The 17,432-nt window shown below is 36.5% G+C and overlaps 1 protein-coding gene across 6 annotated transcripts in view; it reads right to left on the minus strand.

The window, feature by feature from the left end:
* LOC139121141 (myocyte-specific enhancer factor 2C-like) overlaps window positions 1-14,037 on the minus strand; it is a 91,262-nt gene extending 77,225 nt beyond the window's left edge. For 2 of the 6 annotated variants that reach the window (XM_070685803.1, XM_070685795.1), the window contains exons 1-2: window positions 13,921-14,037; window positions 13,418-13,591 (exon numbers count right to left, since the gene is read on the minus strand). The gene's annotated coding sequence lies outside the window, so the exon portion shown is untranslated. Of the gene's footprint in view, window positions 1-5,873; window positions 6,093-13,077; window positions 13,235-13,417; window positions 13,592-13,920 lie in introns of those variants that run through there. The other 4 variants (XM_070685804.1, XM_070685796.1, XM_070685805.1 and 1 more) reach the window with 4 other exon arrangements.
* Between the last annotated feature and the right edge of the window lie 3,395 nt (window positions 14,038-17,432).

Below are 17,432 nucleotides of genomic sequence, written 5' to 3' on the forward strand. Positions count from 1 at the left end.
TAACATATATTTTTGGGGGTGTTCAACGAAGAAAACTAGTTTGACTATTCCAATTTTAAACAAATTCAACAAAGACCAAAAGATATTAACCGACATCTATATCCCAGTTTTTACTCTAATTACCCTGATGACTAAAAAAAGATTTATTATCATGGATTAATAATAATATGCTCAAATGAATTTCAGACCAGATTTTAAACATTGGGATTTTATAGGAAACATCCAGTGAGCAAACAACATTGCTAATACATAATTCATTTCCATGTCAGTATACATTTAAACCAAACTGCCGTGGCTATGAAAAATTTTATATTGGATATTATGAAAACACCACCACTGAACTATTGATTTATTTTGAAGAAACGTACCAGAGTGACATTGTTATAAATCAATAAACTCACCAGCCTCTCCCCTCTCTCATAATTTCCGCGAGTTAAATCACGCAACTCTACACAAAGAATTTTACCACCCATGTGAGAAAAGTTTCATAAAACTAGTTTTATGAACCTTTCTTACATTAGTTGTAACTAAGAGGTATATATTATTGCCACTCAAAAAGCTGATGTGACCAAAAGTACAGTGTAATCTACTCATAATCAACATGTCTGTATGTGCCCTAACTGGCACAACTCTACAATGACTAGGCCAATAAAATAACACAGGACAAAACGCCACTCAAAGACAATAGGCTTTCATGAAACAGATTAACCTGAATTTAACTGACGGTTTCCTAAAGTTTTGTGTGTTTTCATTCAAAATTAGAGGAGGAACAAACACTACTTACCAGTCTGAACATGTCTGTGAGCGAATATCCAGACATTAATTGAAAATATAGAAATCTCTATTAATGTTGTGTTGAACTGATTCATTATGTACACATCTATTACTGTTATAGCACAACCATTTCATTGTTTTGTCTTTTTCTGTAAATGTCAACACAGCACTCTACTATTCAAAGCTTTTATCTTTGTCTAAACACCACCACAGATTTTTTTTAGTGGCAAATATTTATTCATTTCAATTGCTAAACTGCTCTTCCGTATGATATTTTTTTCCTTTACCGCCTTCCTGACTCTACATTCAGAGAGTATAGTCAACCATCTGTTGCAAGCAAGAAGTCAGCCTGGTGACTGTTTTGTCGAACAGCAGTCTCTGACATACTCATTCACAAACCAAACCTTGGATTAGGACTAAAATTTAAAATATACACCAAGGATACACAGTGTTTGAACCTGTGTACTGACACAAGAGATGGGAACTCATGATGTTAAAGGCATGGCCACTATCAAAACTATAAGTATGGGAAGCAAAATACGGAGCTAAAGAAATCTCTGGGGACTTTAAGGACACAGAGACACGCAAACCAAAAAATATGTAACATTGAAATCACGATGTTTTCTTATGTTTTTGTACTTTGGATGTATCACTGATAATATCATTGACACTAAAATGATATCGATAATTGTTCATTTTTCATCATTTTCACATGCACATCTGAGGATGGTAATGCTGACTCAAAATGTAAATGAAAGCGAGCATGAACAGCTTGTCACCCAAATGCTTCGTCTCGATAACTCCCCCATACAACGTACAACAGAGATGGGCGCAGACTTGCAGCTTTGAACAAAAATGCACTCTATAACATTTATATTTAATTACACACTAGGCATATTATTATTGAGAACACTATTTCAGAAGAAAATTTTATACTTCACAAAAAACTGCCTGGTGCTAAGGACTTGTAAGGAATACCTGTATCTTTAAGTTGTACATGTACATACTGTTAGATGCCAAATCAAAACAGCGAAAATTTGAATTTATTTTTCCAAAGTTAATGAGATACATTTTTTTAGTCAAACAATTCACACTCTACACAAGTTTTATGGATATGAGGAAATAATTCTTTCTGAAAATGTTTATTCCCACACCACTGTCTACCTTGGACAATATACATGTAGTACATACATTAGAAATTAGAAATTTTAGGTAAAAATTACAAAAGTGAATCTGGTGTTAACATTACACCCTCAGCATACTCTCGAGTGAAGTTTTAAGCCACAAGTGTACATGTACTTGGCAGTGAACAAACCATGAAAGTCTTGGAGGTTACGACTGAAACCAGGTCATGATTTATGCTACGCTACTTGCCCTCCATGCACACAAATTGCTTTTGTGGTGTACTTCTAATAAGGTTGCAAGCTAACTTCCTCACTTTTAACATCAGTTAGAATTGGATTTCAGGATATCACTCAGGGCAAAGAATGACCTCTGTGACCACAGACTGGAATGGTAAGTGTACATATACATCCTACCTGTAAATTCACAAAATATCTTCAAGAGCAGGTATGGGTAAATCGTTAGAAGACAAACGTATCTTTCCCCATACTTCACTTGGAAGAGAATACTGGATATTTCAGGAATATGAGTCAGAGTAATACCAAAGGGAACAGTTTCTTCCACACAAAAAATACAGACCTACAGTTCATTTCCCCCTGCATGACAATCTTGACCAGCAGAGTTCATGAAGGGAAGTCTGCCTACCTAAATTGTATGACCAAGTATAATAAATCTTTTCAGTAATGATTTCATGAATGCACCAATGCTTGATGTACATTAGACAATATGCACAACCACAGAGCTGAAAAACCAACAAGCAAATCTCACAAAACTGACATTTTCATTGATATATATCCCATATCCTATTCACTTTCACTGGCTAGATCGAAACAGATGCAAATCATGTTTGAGCCATCCATACGGGAGTCCAGTCATCATTGTTACACAGCTACCGGCATTTTCCACATCCACACAGAGATTTTGTTTGAACTCAAACAGTAAAGCCTTCACTGAGGGCATTGCAAATAGGCACACTGTTAACAATGATTTACACAGATAGACAATACCCGGATTCATTGGTACTAAGTTGAAGGCTGCCACTCAGTGGTCTCATGGTCAGGTGCACTGCAAATGACCACAATGGCACATAAAGGAGGACGACCTGATACAGGAGAGCAATGAGCCCTGCTGACCTGTTGTGAAGTTTGTAGCCAGGTAATCTTATAAAGATCATTGAAAACTTTCAAATATGTTATCTAAAACACTAACCATATACTAGTACATGTGTGTCATTCTTCTTTTCTGAAGTCTACTGTGACCTATCCACAACAATTTGGCTATGAGTGAAAAACTCATCATCAAAAGATCACAGAAAACCTTGTCCCCATTATTCAAGATTCACAACAACCCCTGGGGGTTGTCTTTGTTTTGCTGATACATAAAAGCAAAGGGAACCTGCAGAGCAAAAGAGAGGACACTCTCCTGCGCTCAAACAATATCATGCACTCATGAACAATGCAACAAAATAACTGAATCCTTTGACAAACGATATAAACAGTATAAATACAATTGGTAAATAAAATCTTTCAGCAAATATGAAGAGACTGTCATGGTTGTATCATTTGGTGGAAACTTTAAATCCTGTTTTGATTGATTTAAAATGTCATTTTCTTTACTTTCATATACACTAGCACATTCATTATTCCTTCCTTGGTCGACCTGCTTATCTTTCTGCAATTGCGAAGTTCATAAAATGTATTATTTATGAACATAAAGAAACTGAGACTGTCCTCAGAAATGTTAGGGAAGGTACGCAACTGAAAGCATAACTCCTTGGGGGGAGAAATGCACCATCATAGTCCAGAGGATGAGTAAATACCTTCAATATCCAAAACCCAAGCCTCTGTGGAGTAGCCTTGCTTCCTCTTAAACGACACATTCATCTTGCTGATCTGTGACAACAAACGTCACTAAACTACCTCATTGCAAGAAATACCTGTATCCAAGCTACACCACTGATAAAGATGCTACATGATAGTAAGAGGCTTGGGATGACATCTGCTTTAAGGTGAAAGCATCCCTTAGTCATGCATATATGCACCTCTGATTAACAGCTACAATCAGTAAAATTTTTTATCAGTGTCTTCTTGTGATAAACACTATGAGACATCAAACGTCAACCTACAATTACACTGCAATGGAATTGTCCTACTTAATCTACATACCAAAAACATTTTAAAAATGCACATATTCAAATTTATTTTTTTTAAACATAAATTGCTTCATTAATTCTGTAGAAAAATATGTCACCAGTAAAGTAAGTGTCTGTGGTATGGATCTAACAGATGTTGAAGATCATTTTGAAAAATGTTATCAACGTCTATGTGCATCAATGAAGCGAAGTTTTTATCTTCCATGGGATACATACATGTACACAGTTAAAAAAGAAAATGTTGGTAATGTTTAACCCAACCAGGTCTTCACCCAGAAGATGAAGTGAGTTGATAAGTATTACAACACTATCCAAGTTTTTTAATTCGTATTTCCCGGCAAACACTATTTGGATTCTGACATTCAGCAAGATGCACAAGGTGATTAGTGAGTGAACCCCTATCCTCTATGTGTCATGGTTGTCCTTTGCGTTTTATCTTCCTGATATACAAATCATTAATCTTCACAAATTTATCACCTATTCAACAATACTGCCTGTGGCTCAAACTCTCTCTTTCGACCACGAACTCAGGAAGAGTAAAGATTTAATAATATTCACTGACTTGGTGAATGAAAGAAGAAAAAGGAATTAGAAAATGTTTTACAAACGAGAATTCTGACACTCTTTCCGTTACAGAAACAGGAAAGCTCAACCTGATATGGACTGCCTGCTAGGTTTCTGCAGGTACAGGATGTGCGCTCTGTCCATATGGTCGCAAGGCACAGAGTGCCTGCCATATGCCTCAGAGGCACTTCACCCCCACAGCTACATTTATCCTCTGCTGTGGTCCGGAAAGTAATCAGACCCGGCACCTTGTGAACTGGAAGATTATATATTCTGTGCAGATATAAACCTTAAACAGCAAGCTTGGAATATCTATCTGCCAGTGTCGGTCGCAGGTCACCTTATCCCCGGCCTACCTTTGTTTAAATGTCATTTGTCATGGGGTTTATCTAAGGCTCAGTGAGTTATCTCTTCAGCGTGACAGAAGCACCTTTGCCTGACAGGCAGTGCCCAGAACATGTGCAAGTCCAGGCAAGCTGTTGGCAGCAGATGCTGTTTAACTAATCACAACTGAGGTCAAACATTCTGTTGTCTTGGAAAAGAAAGGTCTTGTACACAAACATGAAAAATAACAGACAAACAATATAAAACAATAAGTGCACCTACTCAGGACTCTGGACTTCCTGGAGCCATTACATATGTTATGCACAACAAACCTCCATATGGGCCTTTAAAAAATACGCAGCCTAATTCAAGAGCAAAGGTCTTTCAAAAAGGTAATGGATTACATTAAGCATTTCAGTGCCCTACTTCAGCTGTTTTTGTTTTTTGGTGCTATGACACATCTGTGCTCTTACCGCAGTCATGCTGTTGTTGTTGATGAAAGGTTACAAAGTCCAAAGGCAACTACGTGATACAAGTGAAATAATGAAAACAGATTTACCTGGATACCTTGGCCTGATCAAAAAATCTGCCCGGTAAACGACCATAAAAATATCAGCAGTAAAGTCAAAGTTGAACTGAGATGACTAACACATGAAATTGAAATATCCCTGGTTCAATAAATCGGTAAAATCCAGGATTGTCATTACTCTCACATACAAATTATGCAATGCACAGTAAATGACAATATTGTGTTTTTTTCGTATTCACCTTATACAGGTTGGATTTACTTGTGGGTGCTTGCTTAGGATGAACTGCCTAAATTTTATGAAAACATAAACTTTCTCAAATCTCGAAGCTTTGAGCTTGAAATAAATTATTTTGCTGATATACTAGGAGTATGAAAAAAATAAATGTTAAAAAATTTGTTATGACATACCAGCAGATGGTACCACTGATGATGGTGAGATATTTCCCAAAATAATAAAATGTCCAGTTGCCAGAATGATGTCCAAGTCACGCTGTGAAAGCTACATGCCCAACTGAGGCTTGAATCATCACTTCCCAGACACAACTGATGAAATAACTAAGCACCCACCAGATAGCAACCACCTCCCATTCACTCAATGAAACTCTCTGTGATTCATGAACCACTGTCAGAGTTCAGAGTAAATCTACGCTTTCTTACATGGCCATTTACAAAGTGATCATTACATGGGGAGTTTGAATGAGCCACTTGAATGAAACTCACGCCGCGATTGGTCGATCTGTTTACCATGTCTGAAACAGGACTTGCCATTGGACAAGACTGAAGAACACATGTTCATTCACTTACATGACACTGCATGCACTCACATCTGGTCTTCTCCTAAAAGCCACATGCATTGGGATGCGGCCGAGGAGTCACAAGTCACCAACAGAAAAGATCGCATTTCATAAACACTTTAGTACTGCTTATAACATTTACAAGATACGACCATGTGCCGACACTCCTATTGCTCCTATTGCGAAATTTGCAGTGTCTTTATTTTTATTTCAGCTGCCCTTAAACCGAGCTCATAACTTTCAGCAAGAGGGACAGGGTGTGGTGACATGTCACTTAAAAATAAGTATTTCTGTCCCAACAGAGCACATGACCCCAAAAGAAACTGGATCTCAGCCAGTGCCCCGCATGTGCAAGAAAATTTCTATTTACAGTCGCACACATCATCAACCTACACATCAGTATGTCACGAGTTCAACGCTTATTTAGGGGCTTTTCCCCTGTTTGGTCTACTTCACCCATCACCGGTTGTAAACACGATCACAAGATCCTGACAATTCATAGAGTCTGAATGATGACAAATTACAATTACAGAACCACTGGTTGGTTTTTATATGCACTAGAGCTGCCTTTGACATTCTCATTTGGTTAGATTGTATTTCTTATGCCTGATCACACAAAACAAACAGTGCCCAATATACTCGGAAGCTTTGCATTTGACATTCTCATTTGGCCATTTCTTATGATGTCACACAAAACAATCCAATGCCCTTTGGAAAACAGGAAGGTAATAACACAACTCTGTAAGGTATATGACTTCTCTCAGCACACAGCAGTAACCTTAACAAAATTTCATTGACCAAGGCACTGTATTAGAACAATTACACCCACTGAGCATGTGCTGGGTCACATACAGACATTTATAACATATCAATCATACTTTACTGCAAATGTAATTGCTAATTGCAAGGTAATTGATGTATTTCACTAAACTGCTTCCTCTAACGGGAAAACTACATTTTCCACCCTTTGTACAAGTATTGAATATTACATTACCATATGCGTATTTACCGGGCAATTTGCGCAGCGGTATAAATTTTGAACAGATGTCAAACAAGGGCTTGTCATGTTAATACCTTCTGTCAAGCCTGAGTGGCATTCCACTGAATCAAGCCGAGTCCAACACAGGAGACAGGTTTTATTTTTAAGATTTCACTTATTTGTGTACGATGGCACCAGATGAATGCAGTCACTCTCAGACTGGAGTGACAGTACTTTGTTCTCAGACTAAACTGTATAACTTGGGCGACACGCGCTGCCTCTGAAGCCGTCCGAGTCTGTCATAGTGTGCGCTAACCCTTAACTTACTCACCCCTGGTTATTACACTCTGTATACATCTTGGTTAGGCTAATGTTCTGATTAATAGTTGACCAAAACTATATATTTAATTTGGCAAGAGTCAGGTTCTCTCGTAGTTGTCACCAATGATAGCCGGTCAAATAAAATAGTGGTTTTAGAAGTTCAGTTGTGCACGTATTCAGTCTATCCAGAGGGAGATGCTGCCTGTAACCTTTTCACCGACAATACTACTACGTAGTTCCGTTTCGCTCTATTGTTCTACAAAGGTATTGTTGGATGGGTGTACAATCATGAATGTCCCATTACAATTTTCCCTATCTGCTCGAACTACAGTGTTGTCATTTGGCGAGGTTTCGTTGATCTTTGCTTCTGCATGACACTGTACTTACCTCAGTCTTTTAACAATATCTCGTAATTCCGGCAGATTTGTGATCAAAGTTGAGATTTTTTGAACTGAAATCCAAAGGGAAGGAAGTGAGATTTCACTGAGGGGAGATTGTCATCAGGCATTATCAATCTTGACTCGCTGCCAACACAACGTAATAGAGTCCACAGCAATATACACTGACATTATGATGAGACAACAATCAGGTACAATCATCTCAAACAGAAATTAAACAGGTTTATTTTAACGGTAGTCACATACTGGATGTCAACTGCCTTAATAATGTGTAAAACAATAGTTGTTACGCCAAAATTATTAAAATTCAGCAGAGCTTTAGCCATTAGCACTGGCGTTACACATTATGTTCAGAGGGGCCTACACCACAGAAGATCGCTCCAAATACAGCTCTTTTGATCCAAGGCCTTGACAGTCCTTCAATCAGGGAGGTTGACTTCACTGCTTGACACTGGGGCAAAAGTGCTTTGATATTAATCAATATGATGAGGCAATTTGAAGAATATTGCAGTTTTCTCACACGGCTGCTATTATGGAGTGTAGAGGTTTTGAGACAAGGACACTGATCACAGGTGTTCTGTTTTCACACCTTATCAAATTACAAACAAATTGGTGGGTTTAAAATGATTATGGACAATCCATACTGTTTTTCCAAGAGTAACCCCTTCATGACCCAATGAATTCAACTGTTTACTGCATTGTTCAATAGAGTAAACCACATTGCAGGCAGGTATCAGCTACAAATCTTGTAAAGAAAAGACTGCCCTTGATGAAATATGTACAATATTGATCCCTAATGGAGACTGTGCAATTAGAACCAGCCCTGACAAAATTAATATTCTCTAAAACATTAGCATTGCATTTGATGATACTCTTCAATCATTTTCACCGCGGTATGATAGATCTTCCCATATACCAGTGAACACTACAATAAAGCTATACTCAAACATGGGTGAGTTTGTATTGTATGGTATCATTACAATACTACATGTACATATTGCAAGAGGGATTGTCATCACTAAAAAGAATGACAGTAAAATTGTTTTGTTAATGTACACAGTAAGTGGTATTTCACTTGTAAATTCACGATCATAGCATGGTAAAATGAGATCAAAAAAGCAATATCCATGATACACACAAAAGCATTTGCAATAAGGAGATGGCAAAATCATATGGTTGATTTCAAATATGAGACTTTGATAAATGTGATACCTCTGTACCATTTCTCTAGTATACAGATACACAACATGCACTGCATCTTTCATGCCAATTCAAATGTCTAGCGTATTATGATTATATGCTCAATACATTTTCCAAGCCATTTCCAAAGTCTGGCTAATTACTATCCCACTCATTTTCAAAAACGCTGTTTAATAAGTGCCTACCTTGTCTCGCCAAACCTACAACTCATTAATTTCTCATGCAAATTCAATTAATTAAATGAGATGTTACATGAAGCTGCACATCACAACAAGTACCTCCAGTCAAAGCCAATCTGTAAATATCTTTAAGATCGATACACATACTATACATAGACAGAAATATTAGCGTACTACTGGTAAATGTGAACATGGTACTAGCAATTGTGAGGGAACTTTGCGTTGGCCTTGTACTTGAAAAATTGCTCTGGGTAAGTGCCCATATAATCTAAAAAGCATCAACAACAAGATTTACTGATAATATCAGGAACTGACTGCAATGAGCAGCAATTCAGTGATCTGTAGACTCCATGACTGCTATAACTTTCTTACAATGTGACATCATATGTAAAAGCTTTCCTGTAGCACCGAACACCATGAAAGGGGAACATAAACCACATAATTGTGACTGTTTTGTTTTGGCATTCTTATATTGTTGTGTTGTTGTACATGTAAATTGAAATGCCTCCTCTTCATGTCAATGAGTAGGAGGAATTTCTGCTCAAAGACATGCTGACAACTCAAAATACTGACAAATTGTAGATTATTTTGACACACATCTTCACAAATCAACTTCAATATTGTTTGTAAAGAAACAAAGAGATTAGCCTTTTTGAATGCTATAATTTTCCCACCAAAATTTTAGTACAACATTTTACCAATTTTAACACATTTTTCTAAGGTTTTTCATCAAAATTTTGAGAAAAATCTGGAAAACAAATGCTTAGATCTGAAAAAAAATTGACTATGTTATCATTCATAAAGCTGACAGAAATGACTTTGCGATTCCAAGGATTAGAACAAAGCAACTCATGAACGTTTGAGATGAAAGACATTCAAGATATGTACTTATTTACATTATCCTGGGTGATGTGAGAAAACAGAATTTTTACAGTTGTGTACAAAGTGAGTAATAGTCAAGTAAAACCTAATGTTACATTTAATTTAAATTTTTTGCTGTTACAAAACATTCATGGAGAGTGAAAAGCTATTTGTATTGCAGAACATTGGCGTCAGATCCTCATGTTCATTATAAAACAAAAATGACAGCAGTAGTAAATTATGGTTATAATTTGATAATAATTGCTGCTTGATGACGGTTAATGTTGACAGTGTAACATCCACGTCATGGTCGTTGATCTCCTGGCAACACAGTAGTAGTAGTACCCACTTGTTTCATGTTGTGAATGTTGTGAGTGTAGTTTGACTAACAAGCGGATGAGCAAATTTCTGCAAAATAATATCACCCTTGTGGCTGTACTTGACATCACAGTGGTTACTTTAAGATGAGTATGTTCTGGAACCAAACTATAAACAGCAGGTCAGCTGAGCCATAAGAAATATGCATATTCCAAAAAACCATAAAAAGATGCTGTAACGGGGATAAATCCCATGTAAACATGCATCACATGATGGGTTGACCAGCTGAACTGGACTGGAATTCTCACACAGTACCATCAAAGCGTATTTTATTACCTTGCACTGCCAGTGATAACACACACTCCACTGTGCCGTACATGACCCTTGAGTCCAAAAATAACCGAATAGCATTTATTTCAAACCAGAATTATCATTAATCTCTGACACTAAAATAATTTTTCATAGCAAATACCCACTATGACCCTTCTTCAGTCACAAGCATATGAGAACACTGAAATAATACTTTTAATATGCCAATCATGGCGGTGATGAAACTGAATCAGCATCTTTAGGAAGAGGGAAATAAGCTATGTAGCCCACAGCATCAGACCATAGACATCATTGAATTTTCAAATAACGTTCATTTGAAACCATTCACAAGGGACCTTATAATAATTTTACCATTCGTAGAACACAAAAACATGTATTTGTTGACAAGCAAAGTAAAGCTAATTTAACCAATTATGAGTATCACTATTGTGAAAATTTATGGTGATAGATTAGATTAATTTTATCTTTTACCTTGCTTTTCTAGACTCCAAAAAATCCACAGAAAGCAATTATATTGTAATTTTTCTTTTTTCTGTTTGCGTTTCTAGTAGTAATACTTGGAGACAATACTGAAAGGCATGTTCATAAAATCCCCATGGTTAACATTTTTATCTTACTTCTGGCATAGTTACCACACTTCCTGACTTCTTTCCTATACCTATATGGGTGTGTGTATGCTTTTTGTTTGGATGGATGTATGTAAAAGGATAGAATATTCTCTATGAGTTGAAGTACGTGTGTGACTCATGTCTAAACACTTCCTGGCTGACATAGGGAACTGTTTCAGTGTTGCAGTGAGAAACTGATACAAGTCCTGAGACACACCAGACCCAAGTCAAGTGCCATATCACCTCTTCCTATTTAAAATTATTATGTTCTATTCTGATTTGTGGTTGAGGATTCAAAGATGACGCTACATTGCATTTCCCAATATTCCAATCTCCCTAGGGAAATTTATGAAGAAAAATTTTGAAATGATACCATGTGCAAGTGTCAAACTATCATAAATTAATATCTAAAGCATTTCTCATATCCACGCCCCTAATAAATCTATCATGTTGGTAAAACAATCTTGGGTGAACTATCTAGTACAAAGGTTCAATTTTACTTCACATTAAGTAAATTTATGAAAGAATACATAAATGAATAAATAACAACATCATGTAGTTATTTATAATAAATATCGGCAACAATACTGTTTTGTTGATAGTTTCAATGCCAGTATGCTAATGTTGTACGGAAGTTTTTGGAACACGTTCTGATGGGCATAATTTTTATATGATCAAACCAGGTCTGTGTGACAAACAATTCATGCAATGTGTGGACAGCAAAGTCAAAAATACATATGCCATTTGACAATCTAGATAAACATCAATTCCACCTAATTCGACAGCCTATTGATAGATAAACATATTATGATATATCTAACACATTTTGATCAACTCTGTGAAAATGAAATTTTTTAAGATTCAGAAATTACCACAGTAAAAGAACTTAATTTGCCTTCCATCCCTCTGAAGTACTTTAGTAATCGCCAGCCACAGGTCACCATTCACATATCCACATTAAATTTGCCTTAATTTGATAGATAATTTATTTAATTGATGGGGTTTGGACATTATAAAATACTGTGGCACTCACAAGTAATTGAAAAAGTGTCTCGCTGACAACACATATATTTTCAACATCAACCTACATCGAATTTAATATTTGTATCGTGAACAAACCAGTTCTATTTCATATGAATAGCTTACAGTCACAACATTGTCCATGAAACTCCCCTATCCTTATGTAACCTTTCCCTTTCATGGAAGTATTGTCTGTGTTCATGAAACCCTTATCTAAAAGAAAATAGATAACATCGAGCGCACGTTCCCCTCTGAGTCGCCAAATACTGCCCAAATCAGGGTGACCTTCGAAGGGGTGTACTGAAAACAAAATGTCACATGACGGCGTTGGTGAAAGTGGGCCACTCAGCTAGCCTACTGCTTAGGCAGAAATGGTGTATGTGGATGCGGAAATCGGTCAAAATGTCGCCCACGAATGCCGAACCACACGTTTTTTCAGGAAAAATGAAATCGAGGACCGGAAGAGAAGAAATAAGTCCTAAAAAAGCAAGGCCGCAAAGGGTGTTGCGACACATGTAAATACTGGGAAATCCCCAAATAATTTTACACGATGACTCAACCCTGCATCTACCCACACACACATATTTGTGATGTTCGACCATACCTGTCCTGGTATTGCTTTCGTTTTCTTCCTTATCTGTTAGGGAAACGCATCAACACTGGCAGAATAACGACAACGATTTTCGCAGACGTTCAGAACAGCCCCATTACTGGCCGCATATCTGGAGCTAAGTAACTGTGATGACGTCTGTACTTATAGCCTAGCAGCAGACCTCGTCTCTCACGAGAGGTTACTTCACACTTACTGTTATATCTGACATGTTGCGAAATTGGCTTCACTGCATTTCGCCATGCACCACACGTCAAATAAACAACAGCGTAAATCGCCTCCACTGACAAACACGTGTTTACCTGATCATTCAAAACAACATCAAATAACTTACCAATAAATCCTCGAGTGTTATGTTATGAATCCTGACAGGCAAGGCTTCGAACTTGCACGCTTCTTGCTGACTGTCAACCAGGAAAACAGAACGAAACACAAGTTCTCGATGATGGAGGATGGCGGAAGTGTTTGAGTACGAGTTCAGATTGACCACGCAAACACCGCTGTGTGCCTTGTTAGAAGAGACATACGCAAAGTGAGCATTGTAAACATAACCTTAGAAATCACAGCACACTCTGAAAAGTTGACGGTGGCTAGAAAACGCTGTAAAATCGCCTACAATGCAAGGAACGAAACGTGCAGACTACGTCGAAACTAACGTTCTTTTCGAGTCAAACACTCCAAACAGACGAACATCAACAAAACTGCACAACGAGTGACCACACGCCAAAGTCAACGGTAACACCAATACAAAAAATCATTAAAAATTCCAGCCATGTACGGGAATTGATTCAGTGCAAAGAGTAGAACACAGACACTATAGTTTCTATTTTTACTGACCAGTAAAATGGGATCAGATCAGCTGAGATGAGAAACGGTGTAGACACTGTTCTATTTTTAGGCAGGAACACCGACCTGAGCCTTGATGGTATGTCCAGAATCCTGACGTTGTGCAAGGGAACCTCTGCTAAAATCGTTCCGCCGTCGCTCAAAACAGTCAAAACAATAAATAATTATAGAAAAACTATCCAAATAAAGAGAAAAAAACGTATTACTTAAAGTACACGATTTATTTTGATTACGCAAAGTTTAACAATAATTGAATTTATAGATTTTTCACGTGGCCTATATTCAGTCAAAGCACTGACTGCGGAAGGCTATATGCAAATTTTAGAGGTTGCCCCGGTGCCCGTGACGTCATTATATTCAAGTTGTAAGAATTTACTGGCTCAACACTGCTTGGTGTTGTACTGTGTAGAATTTTGTCACAAAACTGTAGTTTAACCCTGTAAAAGCTTTACTCACATTGGATTAACAATATTTCTGTCCTTTTGTGATACGGTACGGATTCAGTCTAAAGGATACAAAGCATATGGCTCTGATCGAATGGAAATTCTTATCATTGCGCCACAGATATCGTCATATCTTAATTTGAGTATGACGTCACTGAATTGTTTAACCGTGTTTCCATATTTGGGTTTATGTAAATAAGGGAACTTCCGTTGCTGTCGTTTGCTCCACCTGTCGAAGTACGCCTCATCGATCGATCCAGATGAAACCGTATAAATATTGATGTAAAAATACGAACATCGTCAGAATGGTGGTGGCAGTGTTTTTTTTCGCGAAATCACCCATGTCTGTAATCGTGATATGCTGTTCTTATGAGCCGGCATAATGTAGTAATGGTTTGAACCGACCCAAATGAGCGAATACACTGCACTGAAGCCCAGTGTTCGATTTCTCAGAGTACGAGTCTAGTCACTGTGTTATCTCCGACAATTCGAATTAGGGGCCTACTTCAGAAAAACAGGACCGATGTTCAACCTACATGTAAAATTATTATAGGTTTTTGGAAAATGTGAAAGGGTGACGATGTCACCTATGTGAGTCTTGAACGATTGCTGCGGCTGACAACGAGGGTGTCGCGACACTTATTTTAAGATTTTAAAGAGGTGGGCGGGACACATTGATATAAATAGCAACCACAGTCTATTTTTAGTCGACGAGCCTGTCTGTCAAGTTCGATATCGTGAAGTGGTTTACGCGCCAAACAGAAAGAAATGCACGATGCCAGAAGCGTTATAACACTATGTACAATTTCATATGTTGTTCATAATTTGTTGTTCATTAATATATGTTATATATATATATATAAATATATATATATATGTATATAGGCCTATATATATACACACACATATAGGAAGTAATTTGTGTTATTATTTATAACGCTCTGCTTCTTTAGCATTGAGTACTGTATATCTCACAAAGACATCTGTACACTTATATATAAATATATATATATATATATATATATATATATATATATATATATATATATATATATATATATAAAATACATATTATAGCAAAAGTCCTCATGGAAAATTACAGTGCTTAATGCCGAAAGCAGAGTGTTACAAACAATAAGAAATATTACTTCAAGTACAAATTAACAATATTTGTTACTGAGGCTGCATTCACAAGTACAAACATCTCTGGAGGGGGTGGGAGAATTTACGGGTGACCTGAAAATATCAAACGTATGTCAGGGCTGCACTTGAAAGAATGTGGGGACTTAAGGGGGGACTCAAAACAAAAATGTCTCTGATTGATGTGCAATATATGTTGGGTTGTGAATTTAAGCTACCATTTTTGGCTAATTTTTGGGTGGTTTCATTTTATGTACTATCCATTGCAAGGTTCATGTTGTACTCCCTGAAGCATGATGAAAAGTCCGGCACAGTCATATGTGTACCACAGTCACCATTGTTATTGTTCAAAATTGAATTCAAGTCCAGACTAGAATTCATTTGTCATCAATAGCAATGATTACGGTCTGTACACATGCACATACAAAGTATTTGTCAGAGAGAATTTTGTTATTCAAGCATGCTGCTGGGAGTAGGACAAGAATCTGCAGTCGATACATGCAGAACAAAACATACTTGATTGACCAAAATGTACACCTAATGTCCCTTTTATACAAATATGTTAATTGTGTTAAGTTTTCCTGATAGGTGAGAGAAATCATCCTGTTTCCAACTATTTCTTATGTGAAATTGACAAAATTGACAGTAGCTGTAATGTTAACCTTCATGTATAGTTTGGCTTGTAATTGTACAAACTGTACAGAGAGCATTATTATTGTTTATCAAAAAACTTATTACAGCCTAAATGTCAATTTAACAACACTTAAATATACGCATATATACTGACGTATTACAGATATAACAAGTTTTGTTAGGAAAATATGTAATAGTTTACCTGCAGACTAACATAAGAAGTGAATTAATAATTTTGGGTGAAATTCCAATATCATATTTGTTGTACTCATCTGAATTTTCAAATATCCTATTTGAATCATGTACATGAGTATCAATTGTCTAACACTTATAAAAGCACAGATTTAATTAGTTTAGTATTGTAAAAAAATTATTCATAGTTTTCTCATAGGCTCCACTGTATAGTGAATCAACATTTCAGTGAAATTCCAAAATCAAATTTCTTGTACACATATGCACTTGTAACCACCCTATTCTAATCAATTACAGTTGTGTCAATTATCTAATGTCTAAATATGCACAAATATTGCAATTTTTATATTAGGGAAAATTATTCTCAGTAAGCTTATTGTCATAGATTCCCAGGTATAGTGAATGAAAGTTTTCGGTTAAATTCTAAATCAAATTTCTTGTACACATGTGCACTTGTAACCATCCTATGCTAATCAAGTACATGTATATTACTTATCAAATCTCTACAAATGCACATATATTGCTAGTTTCATATTGGAAAAAAATTGTTCATAGTTTTCTCATAGACTACCATGTATAGTGAATCAACGTTATAGATGAAATCCAAACATCTAAGTTTTTGTTCACTTATTCACTTTTTATCTGCCACTTCAAGCAAAGTGCATTTACAGGAATTATCAAACATATGTAAATCTACCAACATAGCTTGTTTTTTATGACAAAAATATTAGTAGTTTGCCAAATAGACTCCCATGTATTATCAGTATTTTTGGATGAAGCACTATATTAGTCACATTTGGCAAGTCAGAAGGGGAATTTAAATGCACTGTGAGTTTGTTAGGGGGTCATTTGAAAAAATCTGAAAACTCTTTTTGGGAACCCTTTACCCTCCAAAGGTGTTTGTGAATTCATCCTAAAGTCTCATGCACCTTGCAATCTTTCGACAGATAAAATTAGGATTTAATATTAAATTTCTTTCAATGTCCATGTCATAAAGGTTCTCAAAGCAGCTACTTTGTCTAAAGTGACCTGTGAGCTATCTGACTGTTGCAAGATGCATGAAACTTAAGTAACACATATCATCATGAACTAATT

Source organism: Ptychodera flava, chromosome 21 (genome assembly GCF_041260155.1).
Source record: "Ptychodera flava strain L36383 chromosome 21, AS_Pfla_20210202, whole genome shotgun sequence".
NCBI lineage: Eukaryota > Metazoa > Hemichordata > Enteropneusta > Ptychoderidae > Ptychodera > Ptychodera flava.